The sequence below is a fragment of the Mus musculus genome, chromosome 3, assembly GCF_000001635.26.
Source record: "Mus musculus strain C57BL/6J chromosome 3, GRCm38.p6 C57BL/6J".
Classification (NCBI taxonomy): domain Eukaryota; kingdom Metazoa; phylum Chordata; class Mammalia; order Rodentia; family Muridae; genus Mus; species Mus musculus.
Window position 1 is genome coordinate 52,691,226 of NC_000069.6, and position 18,489 is coordinate 52,709,714.

Sequence of the window (18,489 nt, forward strand, 5' to 3'; positions counted from 1 at the left end):
GAGTTATATACCGGTCCTCTGTTTTATTCCACTGATGCAAATGTCCATTTTGTATTAGTATTTTTTTATGCACTTGCATTTTGATTGTGCCTTGTTCCCTGATGTCACTTGGGGAGTTTCCCAGATGTGGACTAATCCACCGTATAAAACCTTTTTCTATCTGAAACATTTCAAATGCCCTATTTCCAGAGTAGGGATGTTCAATCAGCAGAATGAAAAAAGGATGTGCACAGAATGAATTTTAATACAAGCTAAGACACAGTGTCTGTGTCAGGGATGCAGCAAGTGCGTTGGAGACTTGTGGGCATCCTGGCAATTGTTTGAGAACTACGAGACAGAATTTAAATCAAATGAGGGTGACCAGTGAGCAAAGAGATGACAGAAGGGACAGAACGGTTGTTGTTACCGGAGCTAAGAAGTCCTTGTGATAGTAGACAAGTGGGGGCAGAGGACAGTTTAGCTGTTTTCCTTGAATAACTTCCGCATTTCAGCATTTTAGCATTGCTAGTGCTATCTGCTATGCAAATGGCAATGGCCTATTTCCTTGAATTGTTAAGTTTTTTTCTATGTGTTTGATATCATGCTGAATTCTTCTCATATATTATCTTCCTTGAATTTGCACATCAATCTATACATTAGATCCTAACATTGAACTCCTTTTACAGATGGGAAAAAAGTGGATTTCCAGAGAGGCTAGGTGAATTGCTCATGATCACATAGTTCTTTATATGTCAGCAGTTGGTGGCTAAAATATCTTCTAAGATGAAGACATGTATAAATATGAACAGTTGAACTTTGCTTACACTGAATATGAACATTCCTGGGCCACCCATTTTATTAGTCAGTTTTCCATCAATGTGTCAAGGTGCTTGGCATAGTCACTTTATGAAAGGAAAAGTTTATTTTGGTCCAAGGTATGGGATCTCCATCGTGGGCTCGTCCCATTGCTCTTGGGTCCATGATAAGCACACTAGTCCAGGATAGTGAGTAGTGAAGGGAAACGTTCACTTCCTGGCAACCAGGCAGCAGAAAAACAAAACAAAACAAGGGTTGGAGACCAATTCTCCACTTTAAAGGCATACCCCAATGTCCTAGCTCCATCCCCCAGACTCTACCTCCTAAAGGTTTCCCCACTTGCCTGCTGCAGTGCCCTAGACTAGATACCAAGACTTTTAACATTTGAACCCTTCGGGGCTCATTTAACCAAACCACAGCAGCTAGAGTTTTGAATAAAAGTGATATATTCCCCCAATATGTCTTTAATGAATCTTGGCTAGAAAATCCTTATAAAGGATATTCTAGAACCCCCTAACCTTTTGTACAGTAAATTTTGCTCATGATTTCAATCTCTTATTGAAACTTTTCTATCACTCCCAGAGGGTCCAGGACTTAGGTTAGCTGGAGTTGTGGCTCCCAGGCTCTTCTCTGCTTCTCTAGAGCTGACCTTGCTCCATCTGATGCCTTCAGCACGCTTGCCCTCAACCTGACATTCCTTACCAGTTTTTATCTCTGTTTTCCCAACCAGCTTTGTGTAGGGAAGCTTTTGGTGTGCATATCCTTTTGCAGGGACGCTGCACGATGCCCACTGTTGAGTGCTCGACATTTTGAGGACTCTGTTCTCACAGACCAACTAATCCTAACTGCAGGCCTGGGGACGTGTTGTTCTACTTCCAACAGAGAGTACAAGGGCTCAGGTGTACACTCACCGATCTCTGCGTACTTACAACCTTGGAAGTGGAGTTGTGATTGAAACCCATAATCTAGTCCCAACCCTGCTTCCTGGGAGGCAAGAGGTGCTGCCTGTCAGGTCAGAGTTGGGCAAGGAGATTGCTCTAGGGCTTTCCCATGGCACAGCAAGGTGGAAACCTCTGTCTACGGTGACAGCAATTCTTTCCTAATAGTGAGACCAGTGAGGGAGACTGTGCGTTGTAGTCCTGACCACCTGCAGAATAGTTTGTTTGGAGGAAGGAGACTCAGGCCAAGCCTTCCATTTCCACATACTTGTTTGGTGGCTTGGCATTCATTCCAGTGCTCAGTTCGTTGCACTTCCAGCAGAAAAATGCATTCTGTGTTACGGTAAATCATGGTGATGGTAGTTAGCTGCGTAGTTAATAATAAATAAAAATAACAATGGCACTGCTGCTCTTAGCTCTTTATGCACATTTAACTCCCCGGTCTTCACATCCACCCCTGAGAACCTGTAGATCTCTCTTCCTATAGTCTGAGGAGACTAAGGCCAATGGGTCAAGGAGTTTCTGAGAGTTCATGGCTAGAGAGTTGTGGAGCCATGGCCCAGACTTGGGTGGTCTTGCTGCCATCCTTAGGATGTCCTATAACCCCACAGGGGAACTTTTTCCCTCTCCAGGTAGCCCCATACTTATTCTGACGTTGTGTGGCCTTTTCCTACATGCTGCCCTTACTTCCTCCCCATTCTCTCTCCTTCCTTCTCTCTTGTCTTCCTCTACAATCACTCCTTAATCTTTCTTTCTTCCTTCAATCTTCAGGTGGCCTCTTTTGCTGGCCTGGGTGGCTGAAAGGCTGGTTCTAGGAACTGGGGCCCTTCCTGCCTATCTGCCATGGCATCCTCTGGCACATGGGTATCTCTGGTATCTGCATCTGCTCCTGCAGGAAGGCCCGAGTTGCCACCTTGCTGCCAATTAAGCCCATGTATCATAATTGTACATTTTCCCACTGAAAGCTAAATGATGAAGCTAACAGGGCTCCTGCTGAGAACAGATGTTCTTACTCTGGCCAGATGCTCTACATGCCACCGATCTGCTGGAGCACAGTGTCAGTGAGTTTCCTTTGTGCTTGCATTTGAAGTGTTTCTGGCTGAAGGGTTCTTGGGAAGGGGCTAAAGAATCATGCTGTCCTTATATCAAGAACTGGGCACCAGTCTTGAGGGGGTGTGAAGGAGCCATCCTGGGCATTTCACCATCCATCTGCTACAGGGGAACAAAATCCTGTTCCTATTTGAAAAACTATCTTGCTTTGCATTTTATAATTAAGCATACAGATGCTTGCTTCTCTGCTTGTTTCCTTCTCTAGCTAATCTGGCAGCGAGCAATTCTATTTTCTACTTCCTTTTCTCATCTGTCTCTACTTGAAAAGCATGGAAGATCCCCCCACCCCCCGTCAAGGAACTTTGAAGACTGTGGTCATACCGTTCATCCAATTTATGTGCCTCTTTAAAATCACATTTTTTTAGATCCAGTATTTTTTATTGTATGTTTCTGCATGCTTTCTTGGCATGTAGGTACCATGTGTGTAATGGGGGTCAAAAAAGGTCATCAGAGTCCCTGAAACTGGAGTTATGACAGTGGTGAGTCACTATGTGGAATCTGGGACTCAAACTCCGGCCGTCTCCAAGAGCAGCGAGTGCTCTCAACTGCAGAACCATCCTCCCAGCCTTTAACGTGTGCATTCTCTGTATAAAGGTTTTTCACTTTCATAGAACTCACATTCAGGCCAAGGGAGACAGGAAAAGCATTACAAAACAATGCACCTGTTGCTCAGGGGAGAATAACAAGGGAACAAGCCAAGGTGTTAGGGAAGGGAGGGAGGGAGGGAGAGAGAGAGAGAGAGAGAGAGAGAGAGAGAGAGAGAGATCAAACGAGTTGCCTTGCACAAGACTGGCAGTTTTACTGTCACTGAGGCATGAAGGTGTTGAAAAGTTAGAGGCTCGAGATGAAGACCATGGCGGCCGGGCAGACCCAGGAAGGAAGGCACGATGCAATGTGGTCACAGACATGGGCAGGAATCACATCTGTAAGGCTCTTCTACTGTCTTTTGCTCCTGGAAAAGCCAGCCAAACTCCAGATATTCCCTGAAAGTTGTTCCTGAGCTCAGGGTCCTTTCTGGACCAATGGACTCTGCTGGTTAGCTTGGTTTACCCTTCACTGGTGGCCTTTGGGCATACTTTCTCCTACGTTCTAAGATGGAGAAGGTCACTCTTTCATCTAGACTGTAAATGGTTTTTGGTGAATCTGGCCTACAGACTCAGTTGTGGGTAAAAGCAACCACAAATATAGCTGGCATCTCCAGAAACCATGCTAGGGTACCAGTACCAAAGTCTTCTTAGGAATGTGCAGCCTGGGGACAGAGCAAGGCTTGCAGCTCTCCTCGTGCATTCCAAGCAGAAGTGTATGCATTAACTCACATTGGCTGTTTGAGTCAGGGTCTCACAGGGAAGCCCTGCCTGTCCTGAATTTTGCAATGTAGATCAGATTAGCCTCTGATTCAAAGATCAGCCTGCCTCTGTGCCCCAAGTACTGGGATTAGATGTGGGCACCACCATACCCAGCTCTCAGTGAGCTCTAAGGGCTGGTCTTTGTTGTGGTGACTGCACAACCATTAACTCATTGCCTCTCTACCTTCTACAGGTTAAGGATCCCCAGGGGATCTCTGGCCCAGGTACCTCATGTGTTGTCTTGGACAGCGTTGTAGGTTTTCTCTTTTTAAACTTACTTTAAAGTGTGTGTGTGTGTGTGTGTGTGTGTGTGTGTGTGTTTCTGAAAGCAGGAGCCCACAGGGGCTCAAGGTCTTGGATCCCACAACTGGAACTGCAGGTGGTTGTGAGTCACCTAATGCAGGAACTGAGACTTAAACGTGGGTCCCTTGGAAGGACACTAAATGCTCTTAGCACAGAGTCATCTCTCCAGCCCTGATTTGCCTTTTTTATATTTCCATTTGCATCCATACCTTCCATCATATACACAAGGTCTGCCAGAGATGCCCTCTCATCTCCCCGACAGTTCAGAGTTCCCTGGGGATCATTTCTGTGTGATTGGTATCATTCTATTATTGTCCAATATGGTAATAATCAATAGCAGATACTGCCAAAATTTACTTGGACTTAGGTACCGTCCTAGCCATCATTTTTAAAAAGCACTCTCATGACAACTCTTAAAGGTGTCTTCCATATTTCATATGCTCAGAAATCAAGAATTAGAAAGCAATAGCATGACACATACAGTCAAAGGTGGCAGATCTGTGCTTAGAAGTCAGACCTTCCTGACACTAGGGCACAAGATTCTTGGTTACTGTATCCTCAGCCTGAGCATATCAGTTGTGCTGGGGGTGCCATGAAGGAACTGGTTCTCTGTTATTTCTTTGATGTTAGACAAAGCTACAGTCAAGGGTCAGGGGTTTGATGAGGTTGATGATGCTGTATATCTTCTGAGACAGACTAAGCAAGTGTCATGCAACAGAGAAGAATGACTTAGAGTCAAATCACTGAGTTGGAATATTTGCTTTATCACTTGACAAGTAGCATGGCACCTCTTTATTAACCTGGGAAATATGGGCCATTATAACTCCTGTGTAGCTTGTAGTGAGGGTGAGGCAAGAGATAGTATGTATAGTATAGAGTGTCTGGTTTAGATAGTATTCACCTAGGATATTTATTGTGTCATTATTATAATCAGTACTTACTGCTATTTGAAGCTGAAGTTCTACAGAAAGCAGCAGCATGAGTTAAGCTCATTATTAACAAAACACAAAAGGCTCTGAAGAGATATAGCATACTATGGAGGGAAGCCAGCCATCAAAGGCTCTGTGTTGAATGGTTCTATTTGCATGGAATGACAAGAGTAGAAAACTCTGTGCCAAGAGAAAGTCATTTCAGTAGGTTTTTAAGATGAGGACATCTATGGAGACAAGGAAGATGGGGGTTGAGTTTGGGGAGTGACATAACAAAAAGTTCTGTTATACTGGCTATGGTGTTAGATGCACGACTTTGTGAACACACTAACCCCTGAATAATATTTTAATTTTTAAAACCAGAGTAATGGGTTTTGTTGTGGCATTTTCACACGCACATAGTTTGGTTCAAGCGAACTCTCTACTCTCAGATCTCTCCTCTCTCAAGTGTTCAAATCTGGATGCATGTAAGCAGGTCAATCACAAGGTAAGTGAGTTGTGTGTGGGGTGCTGGGACTATATCTCACGAGAGTTTTTGTTACAAACAAACTTCTTGTGCATGCTAAGAGAAAAGAAAATGAATACATTTCAGTCTATCAAGTCAAACTATGCGTTTCTCCAAACAACATGTGCTGTCTTTTATCTGTGAAAATACTCAGAAGAAAGTACTACATTTTTGTTGTTGTTGCTGTTGTTGTTGCTGCTGCTGCTAAAAACAAACCCAGTAAGGGAAGTGAGACAGGAAAATGGGGGGAAAAAGCAGAAAACCAAAAATGTGGTTGCCTACAAGTCTACCTAACCACCTCCCGTTCAACAAGGCTTGTGCTGAGGCTATCTGCGGTCAGGATGAGGGATCTACTATGACCTGCGCACACACTACTTGTGAGGACTTCATGAAGAAGGGATGTGACCTTGCCCCATGGGCCATAGATGTTTGAACAGCTGTGAACTGAGACAAGAGAAAACAATGTGGCGTTTGTGAAGTAATCCATGGTGTCCACAACGTAGTTTACTGACCTAGTCAACCACAACTCCAAGCGTGTACATGCCAGGGTGTAAGACCCATTAGATTATTTAAGGATATAGGAAGATGTAGAACTAACAGGGTCATAGCTATGGTCCCTCGAATTTCTGAAAAGGGAAATAAAGAAATGAAAGGGCCTGCCTCGTGTTAAGGACCTCCAAGGAAAACTGTTGAATGTGTTGTTCCTAAATGAGTCTGACCATAATGATCTTGGCTACATGTCTCTCACACAGTCAGTAAGCTCAGCCAAAAAAGGAAAAGAGTTTAATTTGGTTTTTTGACACAATAATAGTAGATTTGTTTTCTTTTTATTATTCTTGGTAGAACCTTACGGTGTGTAGAGAGCTCCTATACCAATCTGTTTTTATATTTAAACAGCATAGAGCAGACTCAGAGATAATGAACAATTTCAAGGGCACAAAGCCACGGCAGAGGATAGGTCCAAGTGCAGTTCTCAGGTCCCAGGTGATGAGCTGAAGTTCCTAGGCTCTGGTTCATCAACTTAATAATTCACTTTACAAGAGTGTGTGCTGCTGTGAACATTAGAATGGTTGAGAACCACTGCTCTGGATGCTTAGATGAACTTGGAAGGGTAAGACAGTAACATCACTGGTGGGTCTACACCACTAAGCAGTCTGAACAAAAACTGTGTTCAAAAGACCTCCTTTTGCCAGGCCCGGTTAGCTCGGTCAGTAGAGCATGAAACTCAGGATTGTGGATTTGGACCCCACGTTGGGCATCATTATGTTGTAGAAATTATTAATCCCAATCCGAGGCTTCTACCTTTGACCATTTAGTTCCCAGATAAAAGACACACACAACCTTACATTTACAATGAGCCTTAATCAGCACAGGAGCTGGGCAGATACTTACTCTCTATGCTATTAGAATCTATGTTTCTAAAATAACCCTGAGTTATTACTTACTATGTTTCAAACTGAGAAGGCACAAAAAGGTGTAGAAACTGTAAATGCTTACAAAACAGTGATCTCATTACTTTTAAAATAGGGTTTTTCATATAGCCCAGGCTTCCATAGAAACTACTTCCCAGTTGCTGGGATAAGGATGTAAACCACCATAGCTGGCTTCATAAACACATGTTGCTGCTACCTGGATTTGCCTCTGCCTTAAAAGACACAAATAGTGTCAGGATCTTATTTGGAATAGTCCTAATTGGAAAACCGTGAACCCATATTGAAGTTCTTCTTTTATACTTTGCCTGCCTTCCCAGGCCTGGGTTATAATTACTGGGCTGTGTTTTCTGATTAATTTAATTGTGCATCTGAAACTGGGGAAAGTTGGAATGACTAGTTTAATTAATATCCATTTTGGCATCTCTTGGCATGACTTTACCAATGCTTGATCATTCATAGAATTAGGATTTTATTATCGGGTATGGGACTCTTGCCACTGGAAAACTTGCATCTTTCTGCAAGATTCTGAAATGCCACCAAGCCCATGAGTCACACCACAGATTCCTAAATTGAATGCTCTCTCGTGAACTGGATGTGGATATCATGAAAACCTGGACAGCAGTACCATTTGATGATAACAAATTAATTCATAAAGAAAGCATGAGATGAATCTGAGGCACATAGAGCAGTGTTCACTTAAATTGCATCATGTGACTTCACTGCAGCATCAGTTCTGAACACATGACACACATGTTGTCCCACACATGCCACGATACCAGTGAACGCTGCCTGAAATAGCTCTGCTCAGATCTGAGATTATTGTACGCTATGAATTGCAATGCTTTTTCTACAAACACAAACTTTTCTGATCTTATAGAAATGTAATGGTTTAGTTAAAAAGAACAAGGACTTCCATAATTTCACACCTTCCTTCCTCAGCATTTAAGTATTGAATTAGTCTATCCTTTTGGGTTGTATTGTGTTTGAGTGCTTCATTTTCAAAATTATTGTTTGAGTTATTGTATTGTTCAGGGTTTTCTAGAGGAACAGAACTTATAGAATAAATATCTATCTATCTCACCTATCTATCATTTATCTATCTATCTAATGTATGGGATTTATTAGAGTGGCTTAGAGTCTGTGATCCAGCTAGTCCAACAATGGCTGTCTACCAACAGAAGGTCCAGAGTCCAGTAGCTATTCAGTCTGATAGGCTGGATATTTCAGCTGACAGCTGGTCTTCAGTATATGTTAGAATCTTGAGGAAGTAGGCTGTAATGCTTATAAAGGAATGGACTTGCTAGTGAGGATGAGAGCAAGCAGGCTAAGAAAGAGAGCTTCTTTCTTCAGTGACCTTTATATAGGCGGCCAACAGAATGTGTGGCTCAGATTAAAGATGGTCTTCCCACCTTGAAGATCTGGATAAGAAATGGGCCTTCCCAGTTAAAATGATTTTATTAAGGAAAAACAAAACAAAAAACCCTCATAAGTGTGCCCAACCTTTTGGGATTCAGTTAACACCAGATGTAGTCAAGTTGACAAGAATAACCATCACAGCTACTGATATGAATTTCATTTAAAAATGAATTAAATTAATTTTGGCCTGGTATTTAGATGGACTTTCCAATCATTTCTGAAGTGGCCTTAAGCATATGCCTTTCACTTTTCTACTATATATTTGTAGAAAGAGCATTCTCAGCAGTGACAATTATAAACTCAAAATAAGGATCAATTCAAATAACCCTAAAGTTGTTCTAAATCTTCCTGCAGTACTAAATCTTCCTGCAGTATCCAACAGTCAGACAAGGTTTCATTTCTTTTCTAAAGACTAAAAAAAAAAAAAAAAAAAATGATGTCCACTTTTGCATGCTTGAGGCTATGTGTGTGGGCCATACATACATACACATGCAGAAGCGATGTGGGTGTCAGATTCCCTGGAGGAATTGGAGTTATAGGTAGCTATGAGGTGCCCCATATGGGTGTGGGGAATAGAACCCGGGTCTTCTGCAAGAGCAACAGGTACTCTTAGCCTGTAATTCATCTTTCCACCTCAAGGCTTAATTCTTTAAGTAAAAATAAATAAGCCTGTTTGTTTCAGTAGTATGCAGATGTTCTTTTATCAATGGTAAAATTATATAGCTTGAGGATTGCTTGAAAATAATTTTATTCGTAGTAAATGTTTAATTTGTTTATCTATTTATATTCCTATGTACTAAAAATACATAAAAAAAGTTTTTAGGCAAAATGGGACTGTGTGTGGGGAAATTTCAACAAATTATTTTACTTTAATCCATCCTTATTGATGACACCTGGGTCTTTTTATCGCCTCCATTTTTGTGTGACTCCCTTTAAGTAAGCACAAGTCATGTTAAGGCGGGCTGGGACCTGTCACCGACAGAGGATGAATGGGCTATCAGGCTCTACACTTATAGAGATAATCTATGCACATGCCTATCACAAAACTAGGTGAGAAAATGTTAAAAGAAAAATCAAGTTTGTAGCAACATCACAATCGAAGCTGGGGACAACAGAGGTGAGACAATTCAGGCCATAAATAAAAGATTTTAGCACCAGTAAGGCAGGCTACCAGGGTCAGGTAGAGAAAAAAAACAAAGTTTGATTCTAAATCCTCACTCTCTCAATAAGACCTGGCTAGGTGTAGCTGAATGCACCCTGGGGATTTATGCAGTCTGAGGGCCTAAGGAGACTGCAGAAGGATGGAGCTAGACAGTCAAAAAGCACAGAGAAATAAGCCAGGCTGTGTATTTGGTCTATCAAATGGACCCAATACTTTTGGTTGCAATGACACATCTTGAGGCTATATGACTTGAACAACATGCATTCGCAAAGAGCATAGCTTGTTTAACTTTAATATCTCACCGAATGTTCTGGGGAATCTTAGTTAAATGTTGATTCTAATTCAGCAGACCTGAAGCAGAGGACTGTGTTTCTGCAGCCCATCTCTACCTGATTCTGGTCAGAGGAGTTCTGGTGTAGCAAGGACTTGGGGGATGGGGTGGGCTGGGGGACAATGTTACTGCATTCTTAAAATAATCAAGCACCTTGCAGAAACTTGTCCGGTTGTCTGGATCTTCCCCATTCTTTAGCTAATTTAAGGGAGCTTTTTATATTTGCTGAATGGTTTGATGCCCTTCAGAAAGGTAATTTTGCAAAGATGTAAAGGTCATGTGGTTTCATGTCGCCTCATCTTTTCCCACATCCTGTCCTATAGAAAGGACTGATATTCTAAGACTGAAATTAGGCTGGCATTGACCTAGCAAAGCAAGAAGCACACATACGTAGCCTGTTACCTGGGAACAGAGCAGCAATTCTTTCATAAATGAATGTCAATGAGGTATAATTTTCTGCTGTAGCAGAATTTCTACACCTGACAGTATTCCTAATATACTTTAATTAAGAGGTTAATCTGTTGTAGAAATTGCTTTTCTCTGAAGCCACCTGAAATCAATTTAAACTCAATTACAAGTGGTTAGCTATTGTTTATGTGGTTAAAGATTAGAGAATACATTTTTGCTTGTCAGGAGCCATCAGAGCAAATTTTGAATGTCACGATCAGAGGAGAGCCGAATAGTTGAGTGCTCTTTAATGGGCATGGAGAAACCATTAGAAACTGTAATCAGTCATATTTGATGACTTGACCTTGGGACTCAGCTAGAAAAGGGTCTAATCATGCCTGTCCCCTAAGTGCCACCAAGATTGCTCTGCTGAAATTAATTGATCATTACGTGCTTTCTGAGAGTCTAATATACCCTATTTGATGGAATATAAATTGCAAAAATAATCTGTAAATTATATAACAGGCTCCAGAATACATTTGCCCTCTGTCTCCTTAGCAGATATTAAATCTGACAGCTACTTTCAAAATGATCAAAATTGCTTAACTCTTGGAATGCTCGAGTTTTACAAAGAAGCGAAAACTACATTTTGGGGTATGTGCCCAGTATATAAATTGGAATTTTACACCATTTTCTTGAAGAGATGAAAAGAGATGGTATGGGAAGGTTCTCTAGTGGCTTTGAGTGTATCCTTTTATTCAATTGCTTCATAAGGTTCTCAGTTGCTATCAAAAATTTGGATGTTTGTCAGAGACGAGGAAGCTGGTTTGAAACCTGTCTGCTTCAGGGCTGAGTAGATGGGAGGATGTCATACCCCTCTAACAGGCCAGCCGCTTTGCTAGTATGCTAGCCTCTCGCCCGATCTAGTCACTCACAAAGTGCACTCTGCTGGTTATTGGCAAGTTCAAGGTTACCAGTCACCCTATCAGATGTCATAGCGATGACTATAACTACTGGATCTGTTTGCGTACACGCCTTTTGAATCCTTACATTATCATGTACACATTTCGCCACATTTGGCCAAAGTTGCTGAAAGTCTCTTTCTAGAACTCTTCTTTTCCTAGGGAGGGCAAGAAATTAAAAAAGAAGTTTCCTTTGGGGCTGACACTTATGTTGCAAATAAACCTTCCAGGATTTTTTCCACGAATGTTGAATGGGTAACAACTGAGAAGAACTAGACCATCTGTTCTTGCCTAATTGGCATCATAAGGGAAGACCACATTTCTGGAGCCTTGGAAGAAGAACGTGGGATGAAGTAGGCTCAGGATGGTGTTTTTCACGAGTCTGTTCCTTACATGCCAGAACAGAGGGTGGCTTTCCAGGAGAGACACTCTGGGTACTGGACCCTAGAAAGCTAAAATCTCGGGGGATGAATTAGGAATGACACTTATCTATAATGACTATAGTCATTATATTAGGGCTTTCACTTACACTACAAATCTAAATATTGGCTCTATCTCTCATCAGTTGTGAGCTTTTAAGTGGAGTTTTGCGTCTCTTATGATGGTTAATCTTTACTGTCAACTTTACTGGGTTTAAAGTCACCATGGAAACAGACTTCCAAATGTGTCACTAAGAACATTTCCAGATATGTTTAACTAAGGAAGGAAGACCCAACCTGAACATGGAGAGCACCAGTCCCCAGATTCAGAGTTAGTGAAAGATGGATCATGAGTGAAGTGTGACATGCCTCTGTCTTTGCTTCCGGAATATGCAGGCAGTGTGGTCTGACACCTTACGCTTCTGTGGTCATACCTTCTCTGAAAACCATGAACCCAAGGAAACACTACTTTCTTGGGTTGCTTTTGCCAAGTGTTTTATTCCAGCAATAAGAAAAGTAACAAATACGCTTCTCAAAACTCTCAGTTCTCCCAACTGTAAAATGGAGACAATAATGAGGATTACAAGGAGAAATGCACATAGCGTACACAGTAGAGTGCTAAACATGCGTACTTTCTTTGCTAGCTTCTTTTCGCTGTGACAAAAATACAACAGCCAGGGAACTCACGAACCAGGCAAGATGCATATGCTTATAGTCCCAGCTCAGAGGAGTGAAGTCAGCTTGAGCTACATATGGAGAACTTGTCACAAACCAAACGACCAACCAACAAACCAAATACAATGTAAGGAGGGGGGACTTCAGAAGTTTTTGGTGCCTCATAGCTACCAAAAGTGTGGCTTAATAGATTAGCTCACCTTGGGGCAGCCAAGAAGCAGAGAAACAGATAGGGAAGGGAGGGAGGAAAGGGAGGGAGATAGTTCTTCCTGGTGAACTTTTTCCCTTTGATTGCATCTGGGCCCTGTGCATAAGAGACGGGTACCATCAACATTCAGGGGTTAGTCTTTCTGGAAATGCCCTCATAGAGATACCCAGATATGTGATTTATTGGTCTTGTAGGTGCTTCTCAAACTCATCAAGGTCTCAATGAAGATAAGCCATGACACTAGCTAAGCTTTTATTCCAGTGATGCAACTTTGGTACCCGTCTTTTCTGAGTTGTACTTTGCACAAGCTGGGAAGGATATTTTTTTTTTCTGGCTTGCAAAAGGTTTTATATGAAGAGTCTTACAAAGATACTGAAATAAAACTGGATTTTGTTCTTCACAAGTATTCTAATGACTGAGTCTCTAGGAGTAGAATTGGGTAAAGTATAAAGAAGTATAAGAGTGGTTCAGGGTGTGGTCTGGCAGAGCCACAAACCAGCTCTGTAGGGTTGAGAGCAAGAATTCCTCCCTTCTGTGGCTCAATCCATGTGTACAATAACAGGGTCGACCAGATGCCTAACTAAGGTAGTTTAGGGCACTGAGAGTGCTGACCTTGTCTGTAAGACTAATTTACTGTTCCACCATCATGATGCAATAATCCATAGGCAGAGGGTGGTATGGGAAGGCATCCTGGGAAGTTGATTGATGCATGTCAGTGAATTCAGGTTAAACCTGCTGTTTACAATATATGATTGTGTACACATAACAATACTTGACAATACTTCACAAGGCAAAACTGGAAACCATATTTGCATTTCTTCTCTGTCCTGAATGATGCTGATACCCACAAAAGTCCCTGTGTGATCTACATACATGCTTTAGGAAATGTTGCTCAACTCCAGTGTGTCTCATCTCTTCAGGATTCCCACCTCCACAGAGTAAGTCACCTGAGACCCTTAAGCATGGTTGTCCTTTTGAAACACCCAATTCCTTGCCCCCTGGCTTGCTTCAGTCCTGTGAGTAGCTTTGAGTCACGTCTCCTTCTGTTAGATTTCTGCCCAGAGTCAACTTTCATGAGACATTACACTGTGACCACTAAATCTCAGGAAGGACTTGCTCTTTGAACTATAAACAAGTTGTAAGTGATGAGACAAAAGACCGAGTACCCCTTTTGCTAAAGTCTAAGAAGAAAGCATTCCAGGACAAAACTGCAAGGTGAAGGGATAGATTACAGGGTAGGGTAGGACTGAGCAATGGACTGGTAGCTATTAGGATGTGCCCTGGACTAGTAGCACTAAATATAAGTTGGAACAGGGGAAGCTGAGGTTACCCTGTCTGATGAACTATGATTCTTTCCTATGCTAGATCTATACATTCTCCTGGGGTGGAGGCGATGTGGAAGGTGGGGTGGGCCTTCCTGCTATCTGCCCTCTGCTATTTGCAGGAAGAAAGAAAATTGCCAGGGCACCACAGAATAGTGGTGTGGATACTTGCAGACATTGGTAGCAACTTCTCTGCAACTAATCTTGGGACAGGAGAATGTGTAAGTGGTCTTACTGCCCATTGGGCTGATTTCTCTCAGGACACAAGTTGCCATATAGTCTGGATCTCCACAATTCCAATGTCTAGTGTTCTTCCAGAAGAGTTGTGCCTTTCACATCGCTAGCACTCGTTTACATGTGACTGCATAAGCTGCTGTGGTTTGCTTGCTAAGGAGGCTGCTGCAGGTGAATCCTATATTGAAAGTAACCCTAAATAAACTGCATGTTGGAGAAGTCTGTTAGAACCACAGCTCGCTGATAGATTTAGTAGGACCGTAGCTTGGGAAGATGAAGTCAGCCCACAATGCTGACTTCATTGTGTCTTGCTGGTCAGTGAATGACCTTGGAAACAGTCAAAGGCTCTATGTAGTAACTTCCATACAAAGTTCAGCATCACCTTCCATTGAATCACTCACTTCAGGACCTGGCTACTGAGTCAGAAACAAAAATAGATACGTGCAAAGAACACGTGCAGACAAAGGCAATTCTGACTGAGGAAATAATCTCCATTGATTTAGTCACACAATGAAAGTTTTTACTCCTGTGGAAAGTACTGTAACAGCCAAAAGCTTTTTGCTTTATCCTCTAAAAGCTCTCTTTAACTCCGTTTCCCTGGAAATAGCAAGCACATTCTGTCACATTATATTCTCCCTGTCAGTTGAATTTCTGGCATGGAATTTTGGGGTTGAATTGTTTTGTCCAATTTTTTTTTCTTTAAATAGTCCATTTGTTCTTTCTCTTCATAATTTCTTCATTAAATACATCAGCCAAATCCAACTGAAGGTATAAAATACGAATTACATCACATGCAGTCAGAGTAAGAGGTGTGGATTTTTCAGTAAAGTCAGAATACTTTACAAAAAGCAGCTAAAACCAAGGCTTTTTCTCCATCTTATGCAACTATCGTCTGTGCTTTCTTCTAAATGTTTATTTGCTTGTTATAAAAGTTAATGCCATATTTTTTTGGTTTGTTTTGTTGTTTAATCTCCTAACTTGCTACATGGGCTTCCTTTTGTAATGGTTGGAATACAATCTGTCCAATAAATGTACCATGGTGGCGGACTGAGAAACTGCTTTCAACACCCACAGCCTGCCCACACACATCCTCTGCATGGGATTTTGCAGCTGCTCTCATGAGGGTGTGAAGATGATTTTCCAGCACCTAGAAGATGGCTGCCATTGTTTTTGGCCAACAGGATATAACAGACATGAAAGCCTCCATTCCAAGCCTGTGCATCACCAAGTCTTACGTATTTATCTACTCCTTGGAACCCTGATACAGGCAGATTACCATGATGAGAAAAAAAAAATCCAATTGAGCCTTCTAGTAGGGTGAAGCCTCAGTTTTGCAATCTTTGGATGTATACCTCCTGAACCAATCAGAGCCCAGTTATACCAGCTTCCACGGTTGGATAAAAGAGTACAGCCGAGACCAGAAGCTGGACCTCTAGCTATTGTATAAATTGCATTAAAAAAAAAGGGTTTACTTTTTAATTAAAAGAATTTTGGGGGGTGACTTGCTAGTACAGCAATAGCTAACTAATATGGCTATGGATCTTATAACTATTTCTCTTTTCTATTCAGTTTGGGTCTTTTCAAACATTCTCTATTATAGAAGAACATTGTGCTATTGTCATTGTGGTGTAAGCAGTGCGAAAGTTTTTGTTTGGTTTGAAGACAGAAGTAATTAGATTGTATGACCTGTAAACATTTCAAAATACTGCGTGATTAAATGAGATTCTAGGGTCATCTTCACAGAATACTTATTACCACCAACAAAACAATTTATATCTCCATAATTGTTTTGTATGTAAACGCACTTAGGGACAGCAAACAATTCCTTGTGGAAACATTTGTACAAGGGCTATAGACTTGCAAGCCAGGTAAGTGCTAAACAGTATAACCAACCTGTTTGTTCTAGGTGCATTGACTTATTATTGTTATAGCCATTATTAGCAGTATTTTGTTGTTATTGAGGCCACATTAAGAATGGGTGGCTCATGGTTTTCAGAAGGTCCGGTCTGTCGTTGCTTAGATCTATGCCATTGAGCACAACAGCTCAGTGTTGGAGCCTCATCACAGAGAGCTAGTCTTGCTACGGTTCTGTAGACAGACAGCAGTACACGGACTCAGGGTCAAAGGTGCCTGCCACGAGTGACCTTCCTTCAGCTATGTCCTTCCTCCTTATAGCTCCAAAGCGCCCCCAAAATGACACTTCCATCTGGAGAACAATTAGTCAGATCTCGGGCCCTTCCCATGCAAGCTTCAACAACTCCTTTCATTGAGAAGTGAATGTAAGCTTAGCAAATGTGTACGTTTGAAAGATGTTCACAGGGTGATGCGGTTCCACAGCAGAGGCTCGGACATGCTGTCCCTGCCCATCACCTTTATTAACACTGTGAAAAGGGACCCTCTATTGTTTTTCTCAATTATCAGCCCTACAGAAGCCCCCAGATTAGCAGCTTGATAGAACCCTATCTCAGGAAAGCCCCCTGCTCCAATGGCTCTCTGCATTCCTTCCTATTGCTCTAAAGATCTTTATAGTAAAACACTTCTCCCTAAAACCCACAATCTGTTGTCTGTGAATTTCATTCTTCGAATTCCCAAGAACCAGGAGTCACCAATTCAGTGGCAATTCTTCAAGACAGTGAACATCCTGCCCAGGACCCTAACGCTCAAGATAAAGCCCACCTGAGGTGAGAAGAAAGGCCTTCTTCAAACTCAAAGACACTCCATGTTTCCTGTGTTACATAAACAGAGTGTGCAATTTCAGGATAAGGGCTTCTGTTTGTGTATTTGGTCAGAGCTTGGCAATGGTTTTCATTCTGTCCTGGCCATAAGCCAGAGATGTCTGAAGAAACTTCAGGTTCCTGGCCTGGGCTCTTTATTCTCTTACCCTAAATGAGTACCCCAGCCAAAATTCTACTTAGGAGTGGAACCCAAACACCAGTTCAGATGCTAATTCCCTCTTGGTTTGGGAATTGGATATATATATTTTTTTAATGGTAGAGATGGACTATATCTGTTCTTCAGTTCAGACCCTTTCCTAAGCAATTTTACACCCTTAGAGTTTGAGGAGGGTCTTTTATAGGGATTTGTAGCCTTGGATGCCATTGGGGATATATATCAGGACTATGTTGAGGCCCATTAAGGGAAAGCTATTTCTTCCTGGTTAAAAGAATGGAATACCTCTGGGTAGAGTGATATTCAGATCTGCAGTAAAGACTAGAATGTTACATTCCATTGTCTCTTCCCTTAGGAGAGAATCCAGCTGGTCCTGTCACTCACCTGCCCAGGAGTCCAGCCCTCCAGAAAAGCTGGTCTATCTGAAGACAAGCGAAGGAGACTAGCCAAATAATTATTCCCTCAATGAGAAAATGTCCGTGTCTTCCTCAAAGCAGTTTGCAGCTGTTTGCAGAGCTTCCATGACGTGGCCCTGCTTGGAGTCTGTTTGCTTTTCTGAGTTACTGGGAAAGGTGTAGTTTTTTTTTTTTTTTTTTTTTTTTCCATTTCTTTTCGATACTGATCAAAACCTGAGCATGATTTCCCTGCACTCTGGGCTTTCTTGTTTATTTTCTAAGCTCCCCACACCTTCCTTTATGTATACCTGTGTCTGCCACACAGCTGTTGGTCAACCTCTGGCACTGAATCTGCCAGCTTTCCTTGGCTCTAAGTCCCAAACCAGGGCTTCTCTCGTCCTTCCCTTCTTTCTCTTTCTGGTAGTTGCAGAAATTTACACCTTGCCTACCCTATTCCTATTTTTTTCAAGCTCATAAAACTGTCCCAAGAGTCCTCAGTTTCTAAATTCTTTTTATCAATGAAACTAAGAGCACTAAAGAATGGGCCCTAAGTCTCCTGGTAGCAACATGGTCTAGTGCCGCCAGGGCAAAAGGGCTCTGTGTCCCCCCTCTGCACCATGAGTCTATGTCTGCCGCTCCTTCACACTTTTCCCAGGACCTTTCCTCTACAGCACTGTCCATGAAATCTGGAGCTATTATGTACTTTGAGGCTGGTTGGGCTTGTCCAAGT

General features: G+C 42.0%; 1 long non-coding RNA gene across 2 annotated transcripts in view; it reads left to right on the forward strand.

The window, feature by feature from the left end:
* Window positions 1–18,489, forward strand: part of Gm30235 — a 59,826-nt gene extending 41,337 nt beyond the window's left edge. For both annotated transcript variants that reach the window (XR_375650.2, XR_867280.1), the window contains one exon: window positions 17,720–18,489. This is a non-coding gene — a long non-coding RNA (predicted gene, 30235). The remainder of the gene's footprint in view (window positions 1–17,719) is intronic.